This window comes from Petromyzon marinus, chromosome 1 (assembly GCF_048934315.1).
Source record: "Petromyzon marinus isolate PM22_M1 ecotype Great Lakes invasive population chromosome 1, UKy_Petmar_22M1.pri1.0, whole genome shotgun sequence".
In the NCBI taxonomy this organism is placed as follows: domain Eukaryota; kingdom Metazoa; phylum Chordata; class Hyperoartia; order Petromyzontiformes; family Petromyzontidae; genus Petromyzon; species Petromyzon marinus.
The window spans coordinates 32,109,380-32,122,055 of record NC_133667.1 but is presented as its reverse complement, the minus strand read 5'-3'; the positions used below and the strand labels follow the sequence as shown (position 1 = coordinate 32,122,055).

Here is a 12,676-nt window from a genome sequence, read left to right as displayed (position 1 = left end):
GATCCGCGAGTGACGGCGACAGAGGCGGTCGGCTTTCATCCAGCAGTGGATAGACACTGGCTCCTGACGACGATGGTTGTTGTTGTGGTAGTTGTGGTTTGGTGGTGGTGGTGGCGATTTGGAGCGAGTTAAAAGCGGGTTTGTAGCAGGCCCCGCAGGCACGCGCGTGCGTGCGTGCGCGTGCGTGGATGTGACAGCTGCACTTTGATTGACAGTGTCTGCTGCATAGCGCTTCGTGCGGATTTTTGTGGTGTACCGTGTCGGAAGGAATGCCCCGTTACTCGCAATCGATTCTTCCCCTCGCATCCCTTCGCTCGGTCACGTCGCTCTTCCCTCTTCTGGCTGAATAGCGCACAAAGATTCCCCCGTAATAGACGTTCATGCAGCGGGATGTCAAGGCAAGAGCTATTAGCGAGCACCTATTAAGTCTGGCGCGCAACACGAGGAGGGTGGGGGGAGGGGGTGGCCAACACCACGCCCGGCCGCCTTTGTCTCCCCAGTGGCGATGATTACACACGGCACCGGGTACTCATTTGAGGCTGAGTCTACCTAGGGGAGGCCCACGACCGGTTCAGATAAGCGTTGGCCGCGAGAATCGCACGCACACAGACATAGACACTGCATACACACACACACACACAGAGACACACACAGAGACACACACACAGACACACACAGAGACACACACAGAGACACACACAGACACACAGACACACAGACACACACACAGACACACACAGACACACGCACACAGACACACACACATACACACACAGACACACAGACAGACACACACAGAGACACACAGAGACACACACACAGACACACACAGAGACACACACACACACACATACAAACACACAGACACACACAGACACACACACACACAGACACACACACAGACACACAGACACACACACACAGACACACACACAGACACACACACACACAGACACACACACACAGACACACACACAGACACACACACACAGACACACAGAGACACACACACAGACACACACACAGACACACACACACAGACACACACACACACACCACACACGCACTTCCCAAGAATCCCGGCGTTGTGCGCGTTACGGTACCCTGCCGGGTCAGTGGTGTGCCACTCAAGTCGCTACATCAACTCCCGTGCGTTTCTTCCCTTTCTCATTCTTCTTAAAGTTAATTCGCAACTCCTGGTTGTCCCCCTCCTCCTCCTCCGGCTACAAACTCCTCCTTCTCCCCCTCCCCCTTCTTCTGCGACAACTCCTCCTCCTCCGCTCCTTCATCCTTAGACTTGAGTAATTCTGGATGACTGGGAATGTTGGCTTTTCTCTCTCTGTCTCTCCTCTCTCTCTCTCCCTCTGTCGATGACAGTCGACCTGTCGTGTTCTTTGAAGGCACGCGCTCAACCAGAAGCTCAACGTTCTTGCTTTCAAACCTCAACGCGCTTGCCAATTTGCTCGCCCAGTGAATTGCTTTTAAAAAAAATTGTAAGTTAATTTATTTTTCATTCACTGTTCGTGTGTGTGTTCAAGTAAATTATATCGTAAATTATTATTTTATCACCAAACTACTGATAAAGGGAACAAAAGTCGACGCGACGAGAAGTCGAGGCCGTGTTTGGTGAAGACAACTTCACACGGGAGTCCACTTCGGGTCAAGAGGTGAGTCCGCTCCTCGACTAACTTAGCGGTCATTATTATTATTACTACCGCTACCAACATAGCACGTGGTGGAGAATGGTTGCGAGTGATATTTTTTCCGAAACCCTGCGATGGAGAACTGTATGTATCATCGGCGTAAGGCACTGCAACCAGAGTCCACGGGGCGCCCAGCCACGTTCTTCGTCTTCTTTCGTACGGCTGCTGATGTTGACGCAGAGCGTCAAATTACAATTTCACGTTCAGGCGGTCAAGCCCAGATCACCGCGTCAGCAGCAGCGGCCTGTCCACGATAGCGTGAAAAATTGCTAATTGTATATCATCTTATCGCACCCTTTTGTTGAGATATAAATCTACGGGCAGGTGTCACGGGGACACGACGGGGACCAGGAGCAATCACCGCAACGGTCGTCGTCTGTACTCTTTGGTTCTTTGGGTAAAGTCACGTAGAAAAATAAAAATAATAATAGATCACGACGTTTCGATCGCCACACAAGCGACCGTCCCCACGTGAGCGATCGTCCCCACCCGAGGACGATCGCTTGTGTGGCGATTGAAACGTCGTGATCTATTATTATTATTATTATTTTTCCACGTGATTACTTTGCCGAAAGAGCCAAAGAGTATGGATTCCTGCAGTCGCGAAAGCTTCAAATCAACAATTGAGTTGCCTGTGTTGCTGTGTCACGACTGCTTCGGCTGGGATCGGGGCAACGGGTTTGCGAGCCCGAGGTAGCCGGCTACGTAATGTCCGACGATGTGGAACCAGCGCTCGCGATGATGCGACGTGGCCCTTAAGCCGGTGTTGTCGCCTCGTGCGTTGTCAGCGTCGCACGGTGTCCGACGTTTTGCTCCGCGTGCCGGGAGCTTGTCTCGGCGACTGAAATGTTCTCGGGGGAACCACGAACACGCGGCGCACGGCTCGCAAACAGATCTGGAAGCTACCCTCCAGCATCACCGGAAGATGCCTTGCAGTCGGATTTCACCTGGATTTGATTGGTTTACAAATATGAAATTAAATAAAGTGGGAAATCATCGTTTACATTTCTTAGCAGATATGCGATGTTGATATTTTCGCCTAATATTTGTTCACGTACGTACAACGAAATACAACATTACACCACTTTAGCAGGTAAGGCCCACTGAACTGGTCACAAATGATAGCTGGCCACAAATGATAGCTCAATGAAGGGGGATATCATCACGTGGAAATGTATAGCAGCCAAATACTGTAAACGTGTGATGTTGATTCTAAATGTGTAGGGAAACCCCGGAGGGCCTGCAGAAAAGTCCACGGAAATCACAGTGAAAGAGACATGCAAACTCCAGATATATACAGGCGTCAGGGTCGGGATCGAACCCATGACCTCTTGCATACCAGGGGCGGGGGGGGGTAGTTAACATCTACTCCTTGAACATTTAAAGAGCGCATTAAAGTAAACCAAGGCATTAATTTTCGCGGCCCTTGGTCAGTGCAGTGCTGCATGGAGGCTGGCCTCTTCACGCTGTTGTCGGTCATGGGGGTTGTATGGCCATACTTCACCACGCTGGTCGGTGCGGTTTGGTGCAGGGGTGGGAGAGAGGTTGAGAGAATGATCGGTTCAAATGATAAATATCCATAATAGAAGTTTTTGGTCGGGGTTAGATCGCGTAAATATAAATGTGTCGTTAAACCTGCCACCACCCGACACGACCAATGAGTAAGGTTTGTCACATTAACAAAACGTGCTAATTAGTTACTAGTTCAGCACACCGGTGTGTTAGAGAGTAAACCCACGACATTTACAATTCGAGTAAATATAGTCACTGATGTTAGCAGTGGCTGGGAATCGAACTCGGTTTGTTAGGTTCACGGATGTAATGCTTCAACTGTTGCACCACCACTCTACACCCACAGCTAACAAGTGCAATATTCATATTTGATCTTCATTGAAAAGTTGTTTAAATGTCCTGAGACGATATTTTCATCATTTCAATACTGGTAGACAATCACCTTGACATGGACATTATGGTACGTGCCTATCAAGCGTCAAAGTTACGAATCGCTGTGAGTTGAAGTCCCATCGTGCTCATTTATCAGGTTTGGATCGATACGTGAAAAAAGTTTCAGTATCAATGCATAGGCGATCGATTGCGTTGTCCGTCAAACTAAAAATTAAAGACACCGAGTTGGCAGTTTCATTTCCAAGAGCAGACCGAACGTACATCACGGACTTTGTCATCATCATCATCACCGCCGCATTTATAAGACAAACAAACATCTCTAATACGACTATGTGGATCATAACATAAACTCAACACATTCGTCTATAACACTGCGGCTTTTTAAATATATAATAAGGCAATGGAGCTTCCTCGTAGCACTTAAATAGATAGATTGGATAAGGGACTGCACTTGCTTTTGCACTAGGGGGCGGGCTGATGAGAATTACATACTTTGATGACCAGATTTTTCAATAGGCCTATGAAAAGTTACACTAATGCGGTACTGTGGTAACTGTTGAGTAACAGACGAAGTTTAATATAATGACAAACTAGCAAACCGCACATCCCTTTGGACGTGACCGTCCGTTCGTTTATCCGTCCCTCCCTGCCTCCAGCTAGCCAGCCAGCAAAACCTTTTTGTGTATGCAATCATTCATATATAAAAAAAAAGTTAAATTGTTAGGTTGGAGCGCGCCTCGAGCTGGCGGCCATGCGTAAATAAAGTTGTACAGATCTAGTGACACACGCACACATAACCCTACCGGATTGTAAGACGCACCCACAACATCATCACACCACAGTACTGTTAAAAAAATACTCCACGCCTCGAGTTTCTTGGCTGGCTGCTGGCTGGGTTCCTCTCCACCACGACGGTAACTCTGTTTATTGTTAGTGGCCGCTGCGGGCCGTTGCCACGGAAGCTAGCTGGGTAACCGGCTTCGCGGGATTTTTCGCGTAACAAATAAACATTGGATTGAAGTAGCGGAAGAAGCTGGGAAGATATCAGAATCGTAATGGTTATTAATACTGGAGGAATCCGATGAGCTATAAAGCTCTTTTTTCACAGGCGTCCACAAGGGTCGGGGTCACATAAAATGGATAGTGACGAGTAAGGAATACAGGAGACTGACCGCGGTTCATTTACAATTTACGATAACTTGCCAATTTGTGCTCCTATTAGTGTAATTATTTCGCCAGTATATTCTTTAAATCCTCGAGAATATACAGCAATAAACCTCGCGGGACATTGTCTCTTCATTGTTGTTATTATTACGTTTAAAAAAAAGGCTTAGTAATTGCGGTGCTTCGAGAACGGCGGTATTGCGAGACTAGCACTTCAGACGTGACAGCTGTCTCTCATATTTCCATCGCAGAACAACAACTGGGTTTCACTACTCGGTTCAGCTTTTAAAACACAAACCGTAACGTTTCGGGCGACGACCCTTCCGCACAGCAGATAATTGTTACATTTATCTGCGCGACAACAACAACAACAAACCTTGACAAGCGGAGTCTTAACAAAAGTATCTTTCACTCGTTAATTTCCAAACAAAGTTTGGTTGTTTTTTTGTCGCCGGTGCTGCTGCTCTACCCGAACGAACGGTGAAACACAACTCCGCACTTATTATTATTTTAGTTTTGAAGCCCTTTCCAAGCACCTGTTGGTGCGTGTGTCGCGATGGCTTGACACACAGCACAGCGACAAAGACCCCCCGTATAGCCTACGCAGGCTGTTGGGGCAAGTGCTGTTAGCGAGTAGCGCCTAATGAAGAAGGCCAACACGGCGCAACGAGGGGGTGGGGGTGGCCAATACCACGCCCGGCCACCTTTGTCTCCCCAGCGGTGGTGATTACTCACATCGCACCAGTTACTCGTTTAAGGCTGAGTCGACCTAGATGAGGCCCCAGGACGCACACGCTCTTTCGTCGTCACCTGATCAATGTTGGTGACCAACGTTCGGAGTGCCCCTATCACTCACGCTGTGTGTGTGGCTGTGCGTGTGTGTGGGGAGCGGTGGTGTAGTGGTTAGCGCGCTGCGCTACGAAACCGGCGACCCGAGTTCGATTCCCGCTCACGGCCAACACCAGTGACGATTATCTGAACCGGTCCCGGGCCTCCCCTAGGTCGACTAAGCCTCAAATGAGTACCTGGTGCGGTGTGTAAACATCGCCACTGGGGAGACAAAGGCGGTCGGGCGTGGTGCTGGTCACCCCACCACGCGTGCCGTGCCGGCCTTCATACTTGCGTGACTTTACCTAAAGAGAATGAATTCCTGCAGTCACGAAAGCTTTAAGTCAAGATTTAACTTCCCCCAAAGTCTCGCTACAGAGAGGGAGGGATAGTTGCCTTGTCAACAATTGTACGTGATGTGTGTGGTCTTTGTATAATTAGGCGCGTGAAATTTGTCCATGTGATATTGTGCGTGTGTTCAAATGCAATCAGGTTCGATTCCTAGACCCGGTGTTAATCAGCAGCGGTAATTAATTGCCAACATAACGGAGTTTGTTTTTCGATACAGAACACATTACACAACCCAATATTTAAAATCAAGAAAAAAAAGCAGACGCGCCTCCACACATTTGTCCACAAAATAATGTTTTTTTTTCACCCATCCCATCAGCCACACGAACTTCTGGGAACGCGGCATCGGTACAACACAATCAAACTCTGAACCGGTTTCGACCTTAAGTGTCTCATCAGCAAAGTCAAGCGCTTGCTCGAAGCAATTCTGGTGAACTGCCAAATAACTATAAGCAAAGGGCCGCCCTGCTTGACATGGCTCTCATCTAGTCCGGCGTAAACCCATCAACAGTACAGCAATACATTACGCTAGGTGTAGGTGTGTATGTTGAACTTCTTTCGCACCGTACGTGGCCAAAACCCTGCTAATCGGAGGCTGCGGGAAACCATCGGCGTGGTTGGGGACACCGCAAGCATCGCAATGCCGTACGGTACATTGTACTCGTATTACAACGCCTCGTTCCCCACAACAAACCAGAGGACACTTTGTCTACATAACAACGAGATGAGCAGCTCACTCCCTTTCGACAGAGCGCGAGGACTTCAGCTAAACTCCTCGCATGGTGAAAATAAAGGGGCACTATCATTGTCATTCGGACCGCCCAAGGAGTTAGATTTTAAAAAAATATAGTTTCTACTGTTTGGTTCTTTCGGTAAAGTCACGTAGGTATAAAAGTAAAACAAGATAAAAAATAAAATATCACGACGTTTCGATCGCAACACAAGCGGACGTCCAGCAGTGGATTTTTTTTCCGCCTGAGGACGACCGCTTTTGTTGCGATCGAAACGTCGTGATATATTATTTGTATTTAGTTTTCTTATTCTACCTACGTGACTTTACCGAAAGAACCAAAGAGTATGGATTCCTGCAGTCACGAAAGCTTCAAATAAAAAAAATAGTTTGTATATATTTTTTTTAAGTGATTTGTTTACCTTTTCTGTACTTTGCACTCCTATCGTGTGTTGTTGTTGTTGTATTGTTTGTTGTTGTAACGTGCCTGAAAAGGAGCTTTACAGCTCATCGGCTTTCTCGAGTAACAACTAAATGATCCTGCCGTGAAGAGTCGATCGGTGGCAAGCTGCCTCCACGTGTCCCCAGCAGTGGTCGTTGTCCGTGCGCGTGTCCCTGCAGTGGTACCTCTCCCCTCTGGTGATACGCCGCTTGCTGATTGATCAGTCGGATAACGGCGAGGCTGATAGCCCTGGGTTCACGTCCGGGTTATGAGACGCACATTGGACTTGCAAATCCAGATATTTACCCCCGGTCCGGTTCAATCTCCAGGCATGGTCGCTGAAACAATGGAAATGTTCTCGTAAAATCCGACAATATCCCCTCGTCTGCCTGTGCCCACCCAGCAGTGTAAATGGGTACACCATTGAGTGGATCTGCATGCAGGTTCGCATGTGGTGGTGTAAAATGTGGGTACTCCCACCTCTACCAAGACGCCCTGGTCGGCGTGGAAGAGTAGACCAAAATCACCAAACACCCTCTCTCTCTCGAGAGAGAGAGAAACTCTCTCCAGCCCTCCCTTTAGCGGAAGCTCTTATTGCCAGCAGTGTGGTGTGAGAATTGCGGGGCTGTATCCTTACCTTGTTTGTGTTCATCTGTACCGTACATGTATACCGTATGCTGTATGTACGTGTATGGGTATGGTGTGTGCTGCTCGCATCAAGGTTCACTGTCAATTGGTATTTAGACCTCTGTTATTATAATCGTCTTAGCAAACCACAATTCCTCCAGTGCAGACCGGTGTGTGTGTGTGTGTTTATTAGGGAGACTGATAGCCATGCCTTCTCAGTATTGACATCACAAACGCCAATTCTTCTGTCTGTGGGCGTACTGTGTGGTACATCTCTTAGATTTATTTACACAGATTTGTTTCATTACACGTACCTTCCCGCCGTCCACCACCCCTCCTCCCCCTTGGGAGACACGGTGGCGAGACGTGAATTTCCTGGTTATACAGGAGGAGGTCGTGGGTTCGCCTGCTGCTGTTTATTTGGAGTATGCATGTTTTCCCCTTGTTGATAGCGTGGATTTTTCTCCGGGTCCTCCGGTTTTTCCCTCTACATTTATACTCAACGTCACGCGTTTAGAGTATTTGGCCGCTGTACATTTCCACGTGATAAGCCACTTCGTTTATCTGTTATTTGTGGCCTGTTGGTTCTGAAAATAGCTTTATACCTCAGTGGGCCTCACCTGGTAAGAAAATAAATAAAATCTCACTGGCCTGTTAACCGAGACGGCAACGCTGATGACATGGGGATCAAATCTTCATTGGGGTTTATGCTTTACGTGATTCAACTGCGTCGCATTTTACGAAAGGCCGTAGCCCGAAACGTCGGCCATTATAATATTCGTCCATTTCCAAAAAAAGATTGGGTTAAGTTTCGGATTTTACTCATTACTTTGGCTAATTTGATCCGTGAGAATTTATATGCGTATTCTTTTTTTCATATATATACACACATATATATCGACTTACCTGCCATGTAAGGAAATGTTACGTGTAGCTGGGTGTGTGTAAAAGTGCGCCGCCTATTGGTGACGCGAGGCCCAGACCCGGTTCGGATGACACCCACCACTGAATACTCGCCATGGACCAGGAATTTAACTCAGGTGGCCCGGCTTTATAGTGCAGTGCGCTAACCACTGCGCCACTACTCTCACTCCACAAAAAAAGCCAGCGATCACTTGTTTATAATTAGATAATTGTGCACAATCACACCTAACAGTGTGCTATAAAGAAGGCCCATTGCCCGAATCGTCGTCTATTATGGCGCATTGGGATCTACGGATGAAATGCGTCTTGTACGTAGATTTATGTACAGTATGTACGTTGAACTTCTTTCGCACCGTACGTAGCCAACCGTGCTAATCGGAAGTGCGTTGGAAAGACGGTAAATTGTCAAAACCTTACTTTTTTATGACACGTATATATGTTTAAGACTACAATATTATTGACGAATATGTTGGTATTTTTAGTTTTATAAATAACAGACCGTAAGCCATGCAGTCTGTGCTGGCACAGCACAGTAATTGGACCGGTCTTCTTGCCCACAATCAACAACAACAACAGGGCAGTGTCCCTTACCACCAACCCCGTGACCTCACACGACGCACACCGACTCACTCCCAGTCCATACTCATACTCTCTCACCCACAGTCGTCCAGCCGCCTCCTTATCACTCTCTCATCGTTACTACGCCACGGTCATTACCTCTCTCGCCGAGCGCCACACCTCCCTGCGACATTCCTCCGCCACTGTGTGTAGGACTCGTTCTACCAGATTGACTTGTTCCTTGCATGCACAATCTTCGCGTTCGATCATCTGGGCTGCATGAAATAACACGTATCTTCTTCTTCCTCCTCCTTCATACCTCCACTATGGACCTCCCATCTCCCTCCGTAGCACTCCCCCTCCCCCCCCCGGTTCCTGCAGCAATCTCGTTCGGTTCAAGAAAACTGCTCGTTCCCATCTGCTACGTTGCAGTGTGTTGCTGTGTCGTATGCAAATGCCACCATGATCACGATCGGCCAGCACCTATCGATTCGAATTAGGTGTCGGTTAAGGAGTCTCTCCATTCCACTCAAGAATCCATTCCTCTGTTTCGCTCTCTCTCTCGTTTTTACCGTCTCGTTGATACCTCGGGAAGGGGAGTGGTGGGGATGGAGAGAGGGGTAGGAGTGGGGGGCTGTCAATGTTCCTAAATAGAGCTAATCGCACCGCCGATCAGCACGGGTGCCTATGTACGTCGCGAAAGAAATTCAACTTAATTAAAAAGCAGCAGTCGATGTATTTCCACTTCATGAATATCACCAAAAAAACCCTGTTTTTTTATACACGTCTATGATTTGCTGTACTGTGCTGGCCGAGCGGTGTTGCTTTAATGCAACCGCTTTGGGTTTTGTGTAGGTCTATGGTCACGTGCTCAGCAACTGACGTTTTTATTTGATTTTTTTTTTTAAAACGTCACTATAATGCCACAATGCCCAATGTAGCGAGAGTTTTCATTCTATCCGCACGACTCGCTTACGCTCACGTGGAGTAAACACGAGCGTTGTCTCCAAGAGGATGAAATAAAAACTGTCGAGTGTAGATCGGAGTTCAGGTTCGAATTGCGACGACTTTCGAAAGGAAGCCCCAATAAATGTGGACCAACAAATGAGAAAGGCGCAGCGAGATTGTTGGTTATTTATTGCTCAAGAGCTGTGGGGGTGAGTGCCGTTTCCTGTCCAGCTATTTCCGCCGAGGATAGGGAAGTAAGAAGACGACTCCGTGTGTGTGTGTGGAGGGGGGGCTTCGAATGTTAGTGGGGGGTACAGCTTAGTGGTGCATCTACCGGTGGTCATCTCAGTCAGCCAACCCATGGCACCTCCTGGGTCTGTCCCGAGACTTCCTCCTGGTCAGCAGCGCGCCTTCGACACTTCACGCGAGAGCCTCAAAGTGCACCTGGCCTGGCACAGGCGCCGTTCTGACGCCACCGTCCTGTGGTGGCGAACGGTGTTGGGGCTTCGCACGCGGAGCGGAGGTGTATCGGTTAGCGCGCCGCGCTACGTACGGCGCCTATGCCGAACTTCTTTCGCACCGTACGTAGGGGGCCGTCCATAAATGACGTCACGCACCTGGGGGGAGGGGGGGGTCAGACATTTGTGACGATGTGTGACGATGTGTGACGAGGGGGGGGGGGGGTTTGAGAAATGTGACGTCACATCAAAATGCGCAACTTTAAATAAACATAGACAGCACGTTCTACTTAATTAAATAGACTTTGTAATAAATGTTTTCTCCTACAACATCAGAGTGCAGCGCCACATTAAATACGCACTACAATGACAATAGTTTAAAGAGATTTGAAGCACGTTTTATTTTTTGGGAGGGGGGGGGGGCAGAGCTTTGTGACGTCATATTTTGAGGGGATGTCTGACTTTTTGTGACGCCGTGTGACGAGGGGGGGGGGGGGAATCGTCCAAAATCGCGTGACGTCATTTATGGACGGCCCCTAGCCCTACGGTGCCAATCGGAGGTGCGAGAAACCTCGCAGGCCGAGTTCGATCCGCGCTCACGGCCAACATCAGCGACGGATATCTGAACGGGTCCCGGTGATGGGTAAACATCGCCACGACAGGGAGACAAAGGCGGCCGAGCGTGATTCTAGTCCACCCACCGGCCTTCATAGGTGCTACTCGTTAACAGCACTTGCCCCAACAGTTTGTCAAGGCTACACATGTGATCTTTGTTTGTCCCTTTGATAATTGACTTTGAGGATACAGCGCGGTGTCGGGGGTGTGGCACAAGGAAGCCGGGGCTGATGCGATGCCGTCCATTGGCGATGTTTACCCATAGCGCCAGGTACCCAAGTCGACCTCGGGGTGGCCCAGGACCGGTTCAGATAATCGTCACCTGGTGGCGGTTAGTGGGACTCGAACTCGGGTAGGCTGGGCTCGCAGCGCAGTGCGCTAACCAGCACCACCACCAGCACCACCACCAGCACCACCACAATTCTCAACCCCCTCTCCCACACACACCACACACACAGCCACTTGTAATATGCGGTGACATCACCCCGCACTCTCGCCACTCGAGAAAGTTTCTCATCCTTTCATCAAGAGTCCGAGGTATTTTTGTTTAAGGAAGGTGAACGCACAGCCACCGCGCCCTTTAAAGGTCACGGCTTGCCATGGTGACTCGGGGTCATTTAAGCGGGGGTCATTTCGGGTGAGGGGGGTATAGTTGAGGACTCGGCTTTTATGGCTGGCGGGGGATAAAGTTAGAGATTGTTGGTTAGAAACTGCGTTTGTTTGTGAACAGGGAGGCTTAGGACCACCGTATAAGGTTATTTAGGGTTGAGGTTTAGGGCCAGAGTTATAAGTCGATATGGCTAAATCGCGCTGCAACTGTTTTTATCCCGTGATGAACGTTTAGCAAACCTCTTTCGCGTGACATCGCAATGTTCTTCAACGCGAGATCACATTTGCTGTCGACTTTTGGGGGCAGTGATGTCAGCCGTGGGACGGTGCACTCGGGCGGTGGTGCGGCTATACCCAGGCCCGGCCGCCTTTGTCTCCCCGGTTCTGTTGTTCTCACACGACTGCGCAAGGTGCGGTACTCGTTTGAGACTGATTCCGATATTTGTCACTGATGTTGGCCGTGAGCCGGGAATCGCAGTGCGCGACGAACCACCACACTACTGCTCTCCAACACACAGATACAAAGATCCCCCCTATAGCCTTGACAGACTATGGGGGCAAGTGCTGTTAGCAAATAGCACCTATGAAGGCCAGAACGGTACACGAGGAGGTGGATGGTCAGGAGCACGCCCGACCGCCTTTGTCTCCCCAATTACGATGTTTACATACCGCACCAGGTACTCATGTTGAGGCTGAGTCAACCTAGGGGAGGCCCAGGACAGGTTCAGATAATCGTCACCGGTGTTGGCCATGCGAGCGGGAATCGAACTCGGATCGCCGGGTTCGGAGCGCAGCGCGCTAACGGACGCACTAC

At 49.1% G+C, this 12,676-nt stretch overlaps 1 protein-coding gene across 1 annotated transcript in view; it reads left to right on the top strand.

Annotated features, from left to right (window-relative positions):
* Nucleotides 1–1,286: 1,286 nt before the first annotated feature.
* MEF2C (myocyte enhancer factor 2C) overlaps nt 1,287–12,676 on the top strand; it is a 119,855-nt gene continuing 108,465 nt past the window's right edge. The window contains exon 1 of the mRNA XM_076067116.1: nt 1,287–1,667. The gene's annotated coding sequence lies outside the window, so the exon portion shown is untranslated. The remainder of the gene's footprint in view (nt 1,668–12,676) is intronic.